The 14,765-nt window shown below is 38.9% G+C and overlaps 1 long non-coding RNA gene across 3 annotated transcripts in view; it reads left to right on the top strand.

Moving 5' to 3' along the window:
* LOC107311501 (uncharacterized) overlaps positions 1-14,765 on the top strand; it is a 194,096-nt gene that overhangs the window by 52,689 nt on the left and 126,642 nt on the right. Inside the window, exon 3 of one of the 3 annotated variants that reach the window (XR_014943956.1) lies at positions 5,893-5,979. The exons of the other annotated variants lie outside the window; for them this stretch is intronic. This is a non-coding gene — a long non-coding RNA (uncharacterized LOC107311501). Of the gene's footprint in view, positions 1-5,892; positions 5,980-14,765 lie in introns of those variants that run through there. 3 annotated transcript variants of the gene reach the window in all.

Raw genomic sequence — 14,765 nt, 5'->3', positions numbered from 1 at the left:
ACAATGAAAAATTTCAGTGAACACCGCAGCTTCACGTGTCTGTTTGCTATGATCTGACAGTAGCTCACACCAATGCAGTAAATGGTGATGAGCATCTTAGAAGACTTATTCTCATGCATGTAACAACACAAGCGTTTCCTTTAGAGGAAGTTTGAATGTAAGCATTTTCTTCCCCCACCTTTGTGTGGGTACCTGCCAGGGAAAACAAGGAACTACTGCAACTAAAAGTCACTTTGCTCACGTGCTGCTTCTAATCTAGTACTCAAATAAAATGTTTTTTGTTGGATTGGCACCTTGCCTGACAAAATCATCTGTGCAAGAAACTCTGAACTGAGTTTTGCAGGAGGGAAACAACTTGGAGGAAGCAGAATGAGGGAGAGAGGAATGCTCACTGAGTAAAAATCTTCCATACCCATAAGAACAATTAAAAATTCCTTATTCCTGTGCCTTATATACATATATTAGAGCAGCTGTCCTCTGTTTTTTTTCATCATTTAAGTGACACAGTTGCTGAAAACTATGGACAGAATTAGTCACTGGTATGCAGTGTGGCTGGAGAGACTGCCTCTCATAGTTTTATCTCCTTATATTGTGGCACTGAAAGCTTCATGCAGTGCTCGACGTGAGGCCATGCAGAATGGAGCTGGGCCTGATGTACCCCAAAGTATGGATGTCCATTTGTGCTGCCAAGGTGCACTGCTGACTTGCTGTCAGCTTGACCCTGAGTTCCCTTTCTGCAGGGCTACTCTCCAGCCTTTCACCCTCCAGTCTGTCTGTACATCCAGAGCTGTTCAATCCCAAGTGCAGGATCAGGCACTCACTTTGGTTAAATTTCATACAGCTGGTGATTGCCCAGTCTTCCAGTCTAAGTGAGACCTCTCTGCCTTCAAGGGTGTCTGAAAATGTGTCCCAGTTTATCTTGGCAAAAGCTCTGGGACCAAACCACTGATTACTAAGTGGATGAACACATAGATATATTTTTTTCCTTTCAGAATTTCAGTGTGTACTGATTAGGACAGGGAGAAGGAAAGCTCTCATGATAGTTGCAGAAAATTCCTGTAGTGGAGAGAGTCCTGGGGTGCACAGATCTCTCCCTTCCTATGTATGTATGTTAGGCTTCAGTTCCCCAAGACCATAAAAAAAGCATTAATTTAAGAAAAGGGAAGACAGAGTACAGCAGGGAAAAAAATCTACAGGAAAAAACATGTGTATGACATGCTGTACTGTCAGTTAAGAGGGTACGGCCCTGCTCCTTGTGCAAGTTCAGATCCTCCCGTAAGGCCTCCTAAGCCCTCCAAACCATTCATGTGAGATAGTGGGATCAAGAGCTGCTAAAACTGAGCACAAGTTTCACATTCCTCTGCTTTCAGACAAGCATGTATTTGTTCAGGCTGCTTTAAATTACTTTTCATTGATCTGAATGTTTCATACTCAAGCTAAAATATAAAAAGGTCGCATACAGTAATTAAAAATATATTCTCCTTGTGAAAACTGAGAGGAAATTTAAACTTTAATTAAGTCAGAACGAAATACGAAAAGTATCATTTTCCTATTCAGCAGCTTTTCCTTAAATGTAATTTGCTTTAGGCACACACACTCAAGAATACAGAAGTACATTTATTTGCTCTTTTAAGACTATTATTAAATGTGGCACTTTTTTTTCTTTTTTTTTTTTCTTTCTTTCTTTCTTTTTTTTTTTTTTTTAATATATCCATGTGTAATCAACAGGGCTTTCAATTTATTCATCTTCGCAAAGTTCTCATTGCTGGTAATGATAAATGAGCTGAAGAAAATGTAATAAGGTACTGCAAACTGTTGTAATTTTGTGATTTTAAGAAGGTGTGTACGTGAGTTGGGACGGGTCACTATAAAGATTTTAGTAGTGGTATGGCTATAATATAGATGTTGTTGTGTTTGTTGTTCTTTTTTTTTTTTCTATAAGTATAACCTATGCAACTTATTTCCTACAATGGAACGGCTTTAGTTGATATAGGGCCTTTGACAAACATTCTGAAGTATTTTTAAACAAATTTAATAAAATTTGCCAGTCTCCACTTCTATTTCCCTATCTCAGACTCCCCTACTTTGTGACAACCTGCAAACAGGTCTTTTCTTCAAAATCAATCCCAGGCTTCTGCATCCTCATTCTTCTTTAAGAGCATTTCACCAGCTGGATGTTAATGCCTATATCTGCATGTTTTGTTTTAGGAAGGTCTATTCTTTTGCTTTGTCATATTCTCAGTTTCCATTGGAAGATGTAAAATCTCACCTCTATTATGAAGGAGATAGTTGCCAAAATTAATCCTAGGGGAATTTCTGAAAATATCCCTTCTTTCTTGCCTGTGACCCAGGGGTAGCTGACACCTTTTTCTTATCTAGGAATTGATTGAAGAGAATCTGTTATTTTTACAGCTGTCAAATGAATCTGACAATATTTGTCCTCATGTTCCAAGGCATGCTGCAGAAGACAGATGCTTTATCCTTTTGTTTTCCTGATCTCGGATCCCCAGGAGAATAAAGAAAATTAAAGAAAATGTAGAAAAACTTTAGTATTGGAGGTTTCAGTATTATAAAGGGAATTAATATATCATAATTGCTCAAGACATTATTATTTCTTTATGATTCTCTTTTTCTCTCACTATAATTAAGTTCAGTGTGAAATCTAGATAAATATGACATTTAATGCAGTCCTGTTCTTGTTGCTCTTGAGACATGCTTCAGAGATTGCAGTTCCTACATCAATTTGGCCTACCACGAAATGCTACGTTCAGTCTGCATCTTCCAGATCTTCCTAGCTCCCTGTCTTGGTTGCTAATAACTTCATATACATGTAAGTATATATACTTGGCAACTGTGTGATACTTGTCATCATTTAAGTGCTTAATGGGCCTCAGTTAATGAAGTCCAGTCATTACGCTTTGAGGCAGTAAGTACCGACTGCAATACTGAAAAATGGTGAAACTGAGGTACAGTGGTTCTAAGCCTCAGTCTTCCAACGTGCTCAGGTACCTCAAAGCCTGGTTTTGCATTATGATTTACCCAAGGGAAGATCTATCTGGAGAAGTTTTTATCCCCTTACACAGCCCTATCTTCTGTTTGTCTCCTTTTCCTCAGTCACACCAATTCTGTTGTTTGTGAGGCTTTCTTGAAAGCAGGTCATTAGCAACATGTTGCAAAGAATATGTCCTGTCCACATCTTAAGGACTGATACCATGTGGAGTTTTTCCTTGTTAGAGAAAGAATTAAAGCCAGGACTTTGCTCACAGTGACAGGGTGATGGTACCTTCAAAAGAAGTATGGGCTTCTTGCTGTGCATTCATAGGAGGAGACAGGCAACCTTTTGACTGTCTAAGGTGAATAAATGTTTTGTAAGAGTAAAACAAACAAAGCAAACAAAAACCTTTCCAGTTTTCTTTCTTCTCTCTCTCTCTCTCTTTCTCTTTCTTTTTTTATCTGAATTTCTTCAGTGACCTCCTTAAACCATGACTTGACAGGGGATGGGGGGAAGTAAAAGTTATTGCCTGAGATTGAAAAGAGCACAATAAATTTATTAACTGGCTTTGCCAGAAAAGAAATTATATCTTGGAATAATTTCAGTGGAGATTAATGGGAGTTCAGTATAGAAAAAAACAGGAGGCTCTCAACCTAGGCAGCATGAATGCAGATCTGTCCATATTAGGTCATCATGAATACTAAAACCACTCTGTACTCTAGGTGGTTACAGCTCCCTGCTTAGCAACTTAGCAGGCTGTGATATGAGGTACTGCACTTGACCTGCCGCTTAAGGTTGGAATCCTGGCTCCCCTAGTAAAGTTAGGGCAAACACCCATGCAGCCGGCATGTCACACTATGTACACTACGGTGTTAATGTGGGGAGTTGGCTTGATGCACTATTTCTTGTAATTTTTATTTCTGCCTTCCCCATAGAGCTTTTAATAAAGGGCATAGTAATGAGGCCTGAATGGCATTTATTACGCAGACTGTGTATCATGGCCTGATGGATTGGTAAGAACATCTCTCGGCTCCATACCATTATACAGTCCTTATTTAGGGATATTTTTCTTAAGTAAGGGCTGAAACGTGACACCGTGCAAAGCTCTCAGGCTTACCTTCTAAGGAGCATGTGCCACTTGTGTGCACCCCAGAGGAGACCGTCTTCCCCCAATATCCCTTTATTCAGATTTCACATGTGGCAAGTATCAGAGCATGATGGCTGAGTCTGCATGCAGGAAAAGATCCATAAAGATACAGATGTGCTATTTCTCTCATTTCTTTACTTTTACAATATTTTAGAGTTACTATTTCACTGTGCAGGGAAATCGGCCTATTTGTGTGTTGCTATTTAAGCCTGAGGACATAGGCAGGACTTACCTCTAGATCAGTTCATCTAATTTATATTTCAAGTCCTAGTAATTTGGTTTTCTTTCTTTTTATCAGACTTGTCAAACTGCTGTAAGAGCTGAGCTCTCTCTTTTAATGGGGTCTGAGTGAGATGCTTGTCCTCTTGCAGAAATGCCACAGGCGTCTCTGGCCAAAATAAAGCCATGGTGGCATGGTCAGTTACTGCATCAGGAAAAACCTCAAAGTATGTTTATTTCTGTGAGCGGGTGATGCAAAAGGATTGAAAGAGCAAACTGATAGCAACAACTCAGTGCCTTCTGTCAAGTGAAAGAAAAATGTACTTTGATCCTTTGGGAAATGCATTTGGACATAGCTAGTCATGGAATATTTAAAGAAGCCTTGGGGAGAACTTCTGGTGAGAGAGTTTAGTTTGCAACCACTACCAGTGGTGGCTGCAAACTGTCACATTTATTCTTCCTCTCCTGGGGAGAAGAAAAACAATGCCTGTTTTCAGTGACTGTGGGGGCTTACCCTGTAAAGCAACTTTATCTGTGACTGTTGTGCAGTATTTGTGGGGAAGCAAAACAGAGCAAATCAGATTTGTTTACAACAAATAGGACTTGCTCCTTGGAGGCTGTCATGATGCAGTTTTCCCAGTTCAAAATGAAGCTAATTGGCTCCCACCTAGTTACCAAAGCGAGGCTCTGTGATTTCAGATGTATCACCTGCTGGAAGTGACTAGAAGCCCGCAGATGTATTCAATTCCTCAGGTAGTGTTTTTTATCCTTTTAAATGAGTTTTTGTGCGAGGAGGTATTTGACAGAATATCCCCGGTGCAAGATAAATAGTTTCCCTATGTTCAGGACTAATTATCCTCAGGGACACAACAGACCAAACGGCTAGATGAGCCAGACATAAAATGGTATCTTGTAGCTATAGTGGGAAGTAGGCAGTTACATTCCTACCATACATGATTAGAAGGCTATTGAGCTTCTTGCTGAAGGAAAAGAAATGACCGGCTTTGTCATACAGAACTTCCACAAATAAATATGTGTGCACTGCAGCAGCGCTCCCTCTCTGTCCTGCCTATGTAGATGTACAGCACCAGCAGCTGTTGCTGGCCATACATATTTCAGACCAAATGTGTGTATAGGGCACAGCTGAAGAGAGAACTTTCTGTGTGTGGTGATGCACATGACTGTCATGTTTACATAACATCCGTATTTAAAGGATGCACATCTTACTGGATAATTAAACAGCATGCTTTAGTTCTGCCCTACAAATCCTGGAATAAAACCATTTTTCTTTTGTAGCTTTTGTCTAGTGCAGAAGATCTTTCTCTGTTTTCTCTCTAATTTAGTTTTCCTCAGTTATTTTTCACTGACATTTAGTACGATGGTTGAGGATCCAGGTTGTGACTGGAGGCTGAATGGTGAATGCGCGTTTAAATTGCTTTTGTAGTTTGAACAAAACCAACCAGAAATCTCATGAGAATTCCAGAGAAAAGTTAAATCTTGCTGGTGTTTTTTGGTCTTTTTTTTTTTCCCCTAGCCAAAGCTCCTGTTAAAGATGGCTGTAATTTTGCCTGAATAAGGACTGCAGGACCTAGCCAAATCTCGCAGGATAAAAGGTTTGTATACTTTTAAACTCTGGATAAGCATCTGAACTCTCTGCCACATTCCTAGATTAGATCATCCCCAGTGTGAGCTCTGCTTCAGGAGAAACCTTTCCAAGCCATGCTGATGGGCTTCCTCAGGGTACACAGGGCTGTGCTGAGCTCTCTGGCCAGTTGGACCTGGAGACACTGCCATCTTGCAGTAGGGGAATGGTAGAGAGACAGAGGCAGATGGAGAGAGCAAACTACACAGCATGTCTGAGGCCTGTGTTTGAGCACATTGGATTTGCTGTGGGTTGCTTGGACCACAGGCATTGTGGTGTCTTCCCCAAGTATCGCATTGTGCAGTGCAGGCTGGAGGTGATGAAAGCACAAATTGTTGTGGCTTGGGAGGAACGCGTGCAAGCTATTGGTTGGCTGAAGGCACGACTGGCTGACACTGCTATTTATATCTAGGGGAGATAGAGTATAACAGCACACAGCACCTGCATGTAGCCAGCCCTGGCTGTTTGGAAGGCACGTGCCTTCTGAGGGCAGTTTATCTTCTACCTCTTCCTGGTGCAGTTCTGTAATTCTCCATTTACTAATGATACCTCGCTTTTGTCTGCTAAAGCTGGGGCCCAAACAAGAGCACAGTGGTATACCTGGTGATCCACTCCCCTTCTCTGAGGGCAGAATGATTTAATCAGCAACACATTTCTCTAAAAGACTACTTGGATGTGTTTATTGCTGAAGCTGCCAAAGAAAGAAACAGAAAAAGGAGAGAGGACCCAGTGGCTTCATGCTCAGAACAGCATTTTAACCAGCTGTTGCTTCTGAGTGCTTGGAGTGTGTGAAAGCTGGTCCTGTGTGATGGAAGGAGCCACCCTTGCTGCAAGGTCCCTGCAGGCCCCTAAGACTGTGCCGTAATGGGAGTGGAGGAGCTGTCTCCCAGCATCCCAAGAATCCCTATATTTTAAGCGAGCATTGCAAATGCGGAGGTGGCACTCATAAATAACAATTCTCAAAACAGTGTATCTGCAACTTGTGCATTCACATACTGCAGTCACACAGCTATGAATTTTCTGATTTTTGTCACACTCTGATAAGATTAAAAAAACACACTTATATTCGATCCTGCTGACTGGTTGCAGAAGTAATTTCTCATTCAATTGAAATCCAAAACTTCGGAGATTTCATGTCCACTGGGATGGAAAGTAATTTATCAATTCCCATTAGCTTCAGCCACCAATCACGGAAGTTTTTATTTTCATTTTAGCAAAAAGGATAATGTATGCCACCTACATTTCATACATTGACGGGGATTTCAGAAAGCAAGCAGCTAAAGCTGGGCCTTCTGCCTGTTTAGAAAAATTACCCTTTTTCTAAGAAAACAGGACTTTATATTTGTTCTGCAACTTTTACGAGGAGGAGGATTCAATAGTCAATACTTGGATGTTTTGAAATGTGCCCCTTTTCATTTAGTTTGAGCAGCTTTGTTGGAGCCTGTAGCTTTTCAAGCCTCATATTTTTCTACGTGCACATCTGCATTTCTTTTGGGAGTTGCTCTTCTAATACACAAACATTTACTAATGATCTTACAATGACTGCAGATTACATTTTTTCCAAGGACTACAGGCAGAAAATGGGAGGCTGCCAATCCCTTATAAAAACAAGAACAGTGACACAAACTGCCTTTGGTTCTTGTAAAGATTAAAAAAATACAAGAAATGCAAAAAAGAGGCATGATACTTGTGTTAGTTCCCTGAAATTCCTATGGCAGAACATTTGGAAGAAAGAGAGACTTGCTATTAGTCAACTGTATTGATTTCTGCCACTAAGGAAAGTGGGAGAAAAAATATTTACTGTGCTAGACTGCTCAAGCTTTCAACCAGTTCATATTGAAAATTGTCTCCTGTGGACTTCCTCCCCCTGGCTTTTCCTCTGTAGAAGGGAAGACTGGAAGAGGCATCAGTTCAGAACAATGAGAAGCAGTTCCTGTTGCCCACCAGCTGCTGCAAGGGAGGTACACTCTCTGCCAAAAGAGTTGGCTTCTCCTTGCTGTGAGCAGTAGGTCACAAAGCCATTTTCAGAATCACAGCAGATCAAATATTACTATGATTTCAAAGTGATCATTGTTTGGTTTTAGATCTGGTTCATCTAAATGATCTACTCAATTATTGTGATTTGTTGCAGGCATAATAGTCGAAATAGACAAACTCCCAGTTCTACTGTTTCAAGCTTGTTAATATATAGGCTGAATTTTGCAACAAATCATTTTGTGTTTGGAAGATCTGGAACAAGTATTGCTTTTTGGGTTCTTTTCAGTGATGTTTTTCTGTTTTGTGTGCAAAGGTATTAATTAAATATTCACTTTTTGTTTCCTTAACAAAATGTAAACCAAAAGCAAGCTCACCCATTTCAATGAACTCTTAAATGTGAAGGTTGATAAATGGATAGATGTATTTTTATAGTGTAGCTCTACTCACAAGAGTGCCTTTGTAATAATGGTATCTTCTTCCTCAGCATGACTGCTGCTTGTGTTCATTCAGTCAGATCTTCAACTTTATGACAGAAATAAGTCTTGACTGCTTTTTATTCTTGTTAGCCCTGCAGATAATACATAGCTAAGCATCAAATATAGCTAAGAGCTAATGAGCTAGATTTTTCAGAGCTGAGCATTACAGCTGAGTTGAGCCTCAGCAGCTGAGATTTCAGTAGGCTATTGACTACTCCTTACAACGTGTTAGTAATTTCAGATCAATTGCTCCTTTACAAGCCTCATGAAAACAAGGCACATGGACAGGTATAGACAAAAGCTGAATTTACTTGACAGAATGTTGTTTGTTTCTCATTACATTTGAAATGGAAAGAGCAAGGTTCCATAGAATTTGTTTTTTTTTTCCTCAGGCTTGAGACTGTCAGCATGAGAACTCACAGTATTATTTCATATGTGCTTTACACAAAAGAGGGCACAATGTAAGTATGCTGCCAAACAGTAAAAAAAACCTCAAGTAGACATGAAGGATCTTTAACAGTCATATCTAGTAGGAAACTGATTTGTTCTAAAGAAAGACGGTCGTTAGGATATTAGTGATGGGAATAGCTTAATTCTGGTAAATATGGAGGATTCAAAAATATTCCAAGGGTAGAATAGCCAAGTAAACATAATGCATAAGCAGGCTATTTTTTAAAAAAATTGTTTTTTTTTTTTTTTTTTTTAATACAGAAGTTGTCAATTGTATTTGAAGGCATGTATTTTCCCAGGAAAAATAAATTCTCATGGGTAGCTGCCAACAACCGTGTTTTTCTGTGCTGAAAAAAAAATTAACTTTGCTCTATTACAAATATACAAATTATTACAATTAATACTCCCTCTATTACAAATCAAATCTAATTGTATGTTTTGTTAAATGTAGCAGTTCTTAGACTTGATTCTTGTGGTTTTGGCTATGCTGAATCATTGGTGTTTGAAAGTAAAGGATGTAGTAAGTTGCCTTAATAGATTTTCTGTGACGTGCCCAAAATTAGCCAATAAACTTGCAAACTCCTTTCGAATAGCAGAAAGTAACTGCTGTGATTCTGAAAATCTGAGGCAGAAATGAGAAAGTGGATGTGATATTTTGTAATTTTTGAGAATTATGAATAGTAAAAATAAGAAAGCCTGTGGAGCTGTAATAGGAACTGTACCGGTTAAGTCAATTTCTCACTAATAAAGGAGTGAAGCAAATGTTAAGGGAAGAATGTCTGCAGTTGCCTGACAGCTGGCAAACAATAACAACATCATAAATACATATAAAATACTCTCTGACATTCTGAATTTATTTATTTTTAAATAACAGAATTGGTAGCCAACGGTAATGATGGCATGACTGAAAAAGAGCGTGTTATTAAAGATTTGGATCCAATGACTCTGATTGTGAATAACTATTTCTTAGTAGCTTGGGTGTAAGCATTGTCTTATGCATGGAAAGAGTGTGAATAAATAGTGGTGCTTAGCAGAAAAATTTTGAATCCTGGGAAGTGTACAAGTGAGGTGGTGCTGGGCAGTGTTATGTTAGATTTTGTTTATGGTGTTTATTAATGTTTTGTAAAGGAAGCGTAAACTGCACATTAATTATGTTCCACAGTGGCTAAACTGGGAGGTGTTACAGAGGATGTGCTAATCACTTTATCACTTACTGGGCACTCTGAGCTGGTATAATTTAGCATAACCTGATTGAAAGTAGGAATAAATTCTCCATGATAGGAAATTTATTTCTTAGGTTTATATGTGGATCTATCTTTTATTTCCTTCAGACACTATATATCTATTCTTACATGTCAAGGCTACTGGTTTTCTCTTATTCTGGGTGCCAGGAACACTGAATTGTTCTTGAATTGCTTATAGATAATGAAAAGTGCAAGTAAAACAATTTTATTAGAGGAGAAAAAAGAAGAATAAATATTGACAATCAAGAAGTGACACAAAAGGGCCAAAAAAGGCTGGCAGGCTGCTGATGAACCAAACATGATTTTATTCTCTGTCATATATTTACATGTTGTGCTTGCTGCTGTCCTGGGGGGAAAGGGGAAGATAAAGCTATCCACAGAAGAGCCTCACACAAAGGGTACAACATGATGCTGTGCTGATTTCTGTAGGACAGTTCCTCTAATTCTCCTATAATTCTATTTTCCACAATTGCAAGGAACCTCTTACTGAGGAAAGACAGAGAACAGAGCTCCTGTGCAGTCCCTGGGAAGACATTTGAGATATTGACCTTGCATGTGGACATGTTTCTTAGAAGGAGCCCTCCAAACAGGAGCTATTTTCTTGTCAAAATGGATATTAAGAAAGTTTAATGACTGTACAAGGCCTCAACAGTCTCCTACGGATGCCTTCATAATGGCAGAGACATGAGGGTGACTGATACAAGCAGCCTACTTGAGCTGGATGTCTTCACAGTGGCTAGAGTGTCAACAGAACTGAAGTTTCAGTGTACTAACTTCAGCTTTTCTCAATTTGGTCAAGCTGAAACCACTTCAGTGACTGATACTTGTGCTCTGACTGAAGTGAGTCTGACTCTAAGGGCAAATGAAGAACAACGCAAACTTTCTTGTCCCAGATAATGTTTTCTTGCAGGAAGGAGTTTAAGAGGGCAAGTTCAAAGGGAACTTAGGCAAGCAAGGCCAGTGTGATTGAGGCTGCTGAGAATGGTGCCTGTAATTGCAGTAGTATTTAGCTCATTGGAATTAAAATGAAAACCCTCCTGCTCGTAGACATGAGAGTTTTGATGTAAATTTTTGGCCTAAGTTACTTTAATCAAGAAATATACTTTAATGAAGAATATATAAAGCTTAATGCAGCGTATGTAAGGGTATGTGTTTTGTCCTCTTGCATTTGGTGTTAGTGTGAAAACTTCTTGGAGAATAGGAGATTGGGTTGTTGGGTTGGTCATGCAGTAAACTTCTAGAGGAAGATCTTGTCTACCAACACCTAGAAGTCTTTGTGAGTCAGCGGTTTGAGCTATTGAGATGTCTTATTTATTCCTCAAGTGTTTTCCATATTGATTGGGCTTAAATGTGCTTCTTCTACAAAAATGTCCATCATGGTGAATAAGTCTCACATAAAAAGTGCAGTAAATACTTCCTGGCTCCAAGAGATTCTTTCGCAGCCGTTCCACACTGATGTTCCTTTTGCAGAACCTCGTAAATCAGGTACCATCTGTTGGCTTTGAGTTAGTTCCTCTAACCTGTCCTTTGAGATGGTGGAGGGAACAGCTGCTTTTAGCTGGAAAACTTAAAAATTGTAAAGTACTGGGATGGGAATTGATTGAGGGGTGCAGTTGTGGTCCACTTGCTCTTGAGTTCTGTGTGAGACACCATCTATCCCAGGGAATTCAGAATGGAGCTATTTGTGACCTTCTTTCATGGAGATCACAACTTGTCTTTACTTGGTCCTCTAAAGTCAGGAGTTACCTTGTTCCCCCTTTCTTCACACACATCAGGACCAGCAGAAGCTGCCCCTCAGTTATGAGAGTGTCATTTAATAAAGTCTCCTATTTTCATGTAATGAGAACCATAATCAACCAAGCTGACAATAAAGAAAATGCCACCAGATTGATCTAATGATACAACATGTCAGTGTGCCGCCAGAATCCATTTGGTTTTCTTCAGTTTGTTTGCTGTTCCAGTACAAAATTTATATGGCTGAAAGCCTCTTGTGGTTCCTGAACTCAGGTCTGTGTTGCAGTGTTCAAAGGGGTCTGATTATTAAATGCTGCTTGACTGTTTTAGCATGCCTTTGTTAGGCAAACCTCTTGGTGACCATAAAAGACTCTATAGGAAAAGAAAAGTGGACTTCAGTGGAAAAATTACTCAAAAGCATTTTTCAGAAAGCTAGTTTGAAAAGAAGAATAGATGGAAACCATTTCTGTATAAGAGACATTGAATTAACAACTAATAACATATAGGAATTTTAATTTAAGATTTTTTGTATATATATATATTTATATATACATTATATATATTTTTTTTGTATATATATTTCAAATAATTTGCAAATATATATATATATATTTGCATATAAAAATATATATATTTGCATATAAAGAGAACATTTGGGGATTTTGGGCTTTTGAAATAGTTCTCTCTGTGAAGGGCACTAGTCCATAAATTGTGATTTTTGGATCACTATTTCTGCTAAGCTAGTCTAACTCGGGAAGGTGGTAAAGGTTTCAAACTGGCAGAGATATGCCTGAGGCAAGCTTCAGGCATATTGGCACTACAGCTACCTTACTGCTTTGCCAGCAGAAAAGTGGTTCCATATAGTCTGTTTAGAGGAACATGAGTAAGGGAGGAGTGGAGGATGCCAGATAAAATAATAATAAGAAAAGAAAAATTCAAGAAGAAGCAAGTTATTTGAGAGGTTTGATTTGTTGTTTAATAATTTATTTATTTTGGGGAGGGCGTTCTTAATTCTCTCTTTTGTGTTCAGTGCCAGTCTAGTCTGTAATATGGAAAGGTTCAAACTGAGCTACTCCTAGCTTACTCCAATGTGAATGAGATGTGTTGCATGTGAAATCAAAGGTATTTCTATTTTAAACTATAGTTTTATATCAAGTTTTTAATTACACATCACGAGTTGGGTGGGAGTGCGTTTTGTATCTGGTTCTTCATGTCACATGCTGAAGAAGACATCTGTATCAGTTATATCCACATTATAATTTCTAAAATTCGATGATCTTTTAAACTTCACAATCTTTAATCAATCTAAACTTTAAACACTGACATATAATTATTAGAATAAGTGGAAAATGCTTTTTACTTTTCATTTTCTGGTGACTATGGAGAAGCTATCAATAGGATAGAGCTAGATTCCTCACAGTGTTATATTCAGAATACATAAAAGAAAGCAGGCATTAATTGAAATGACAGGTATAGAGTGCATGTAGCCAAGCAATGGAGCCCGTGAAGCCTCCATCCTCCATCCTTGATGTTTTACAAGACCCAGCTGGAGAAAGCCATAAGCAGTCTCATCTCATAGCTGACCTTGTTTTGAGCAAGAGTTTGGACTGGAAACCATTTTGGGGTCCCTTTCATCTTGAATTATCCTAGGATCTTATGATTATTAGTTGCTACTTTGTTCTGTCTAGTTCAAAAAAATATTATGAGCAGTATTAGATGAAGGTGGATCCCTTTTCCCCAAAAGGAAATCATTTATAACATGAAAGAGCAGGTAGGACATTGCCATTGCTGACATAAGATTGATAATCAGGAAGACGTGTTTATAAATCATTGGGATGGGAACTGAACTTCCTCTGGCACTCTTTGAAATGTGATTTATACCTAGTTTTTAAATAGTACTTTGGTAAACTTGGCTAGGCCTTAGGAAGAAGATGGGCAATTCAGCTCCATTCCTATTCACTTCCTACATTCTCTAGAGCAACAGTGGATTAATCAATTGGTGCAAGTTCATTGGGTTTACATGTTTAGTAAAAGCAAGGGCAAATCAGGTCAGCTGAGGTTTGTGCTGGCAAGCTCCACTGTGTTAGAGTTGTTGTCTTAGGACTTTTTTCTTTGAAGTCTTGCAGCTTTCTGAAGAAATTTCTTGCCTGCTTTTTGCTCTTCGTTGCCACTTAAAAGGACATTCAGATCCCATTCTCAAGTTTTTCTCCGCTTCCAATTCACTTCTGCCAGTTGGGTGACGACTACCAATTCTCTTAGCAACAGCTAACAGTTCTCCGCCTCCTTCCTCCAGCTCCACAGGCAACGCTAATGAACCGTTCACTGAGAACAGCTTCTGCAGCATCCCAAATGATATCTTCAGGGATCCCTTTGGGAAAAGTGCTCCTCTACTTCTTCTTTGATTTTCTTGATTAATTAGAAATTCCTGTTCTAAACTCCAACCCAGGACCCACATGCTTATTTTTTCTCAAAAGGGCAAATTAATTTCAGCCCTTATCCCAATGACTTCAGTGGATTTACCACTGGAACGTGAATATCTTATTGTCTTTCACTTCTGAGTACCACTAGTTCTAAGATAACTGCAGTTTTATGAGCTCTGTGTTTAGTGACTGCCATTAAAAAGCAGCGCTTTAGTGCCCTCTGATATTTGAGCTTTACTGTGGTATTTGTAGTATCTTCTATAGTGAGAACAAGAAGTACTGCAGTAAAGACAAAATTTGAGGTGCCATAAATGTTAAATTTATTTTAAACGACCCACTGCAGGCTGACAGGAAAGATATACTTAATACTTTAGTCTATAAATATAAAAATTGATCCAACACAATGTCCCAGCAAAGTGAGAAAGAAGTAATGTTTTTCTCTCAGAGAAGTTGCCTCTTGTGTG

This window comes from Coturnix japonica, chromosome 3 (assembly GCF_054131305.1).
Source record: "Coturnix japonica strain WE chromosome 3, WE-NBRP24, whole genome shotgun sequence".
NCBI lineage: Eukaryota > Metazoa > Chordata > Aves > Galliformes > Phasianidae > Coturnix > Coturnix japonica.
The sequence above is the reverse complement of the archived record's forward strand: the minus strand, read 5'-3'. Positions and strand labels throughout refer to the sequence as shown.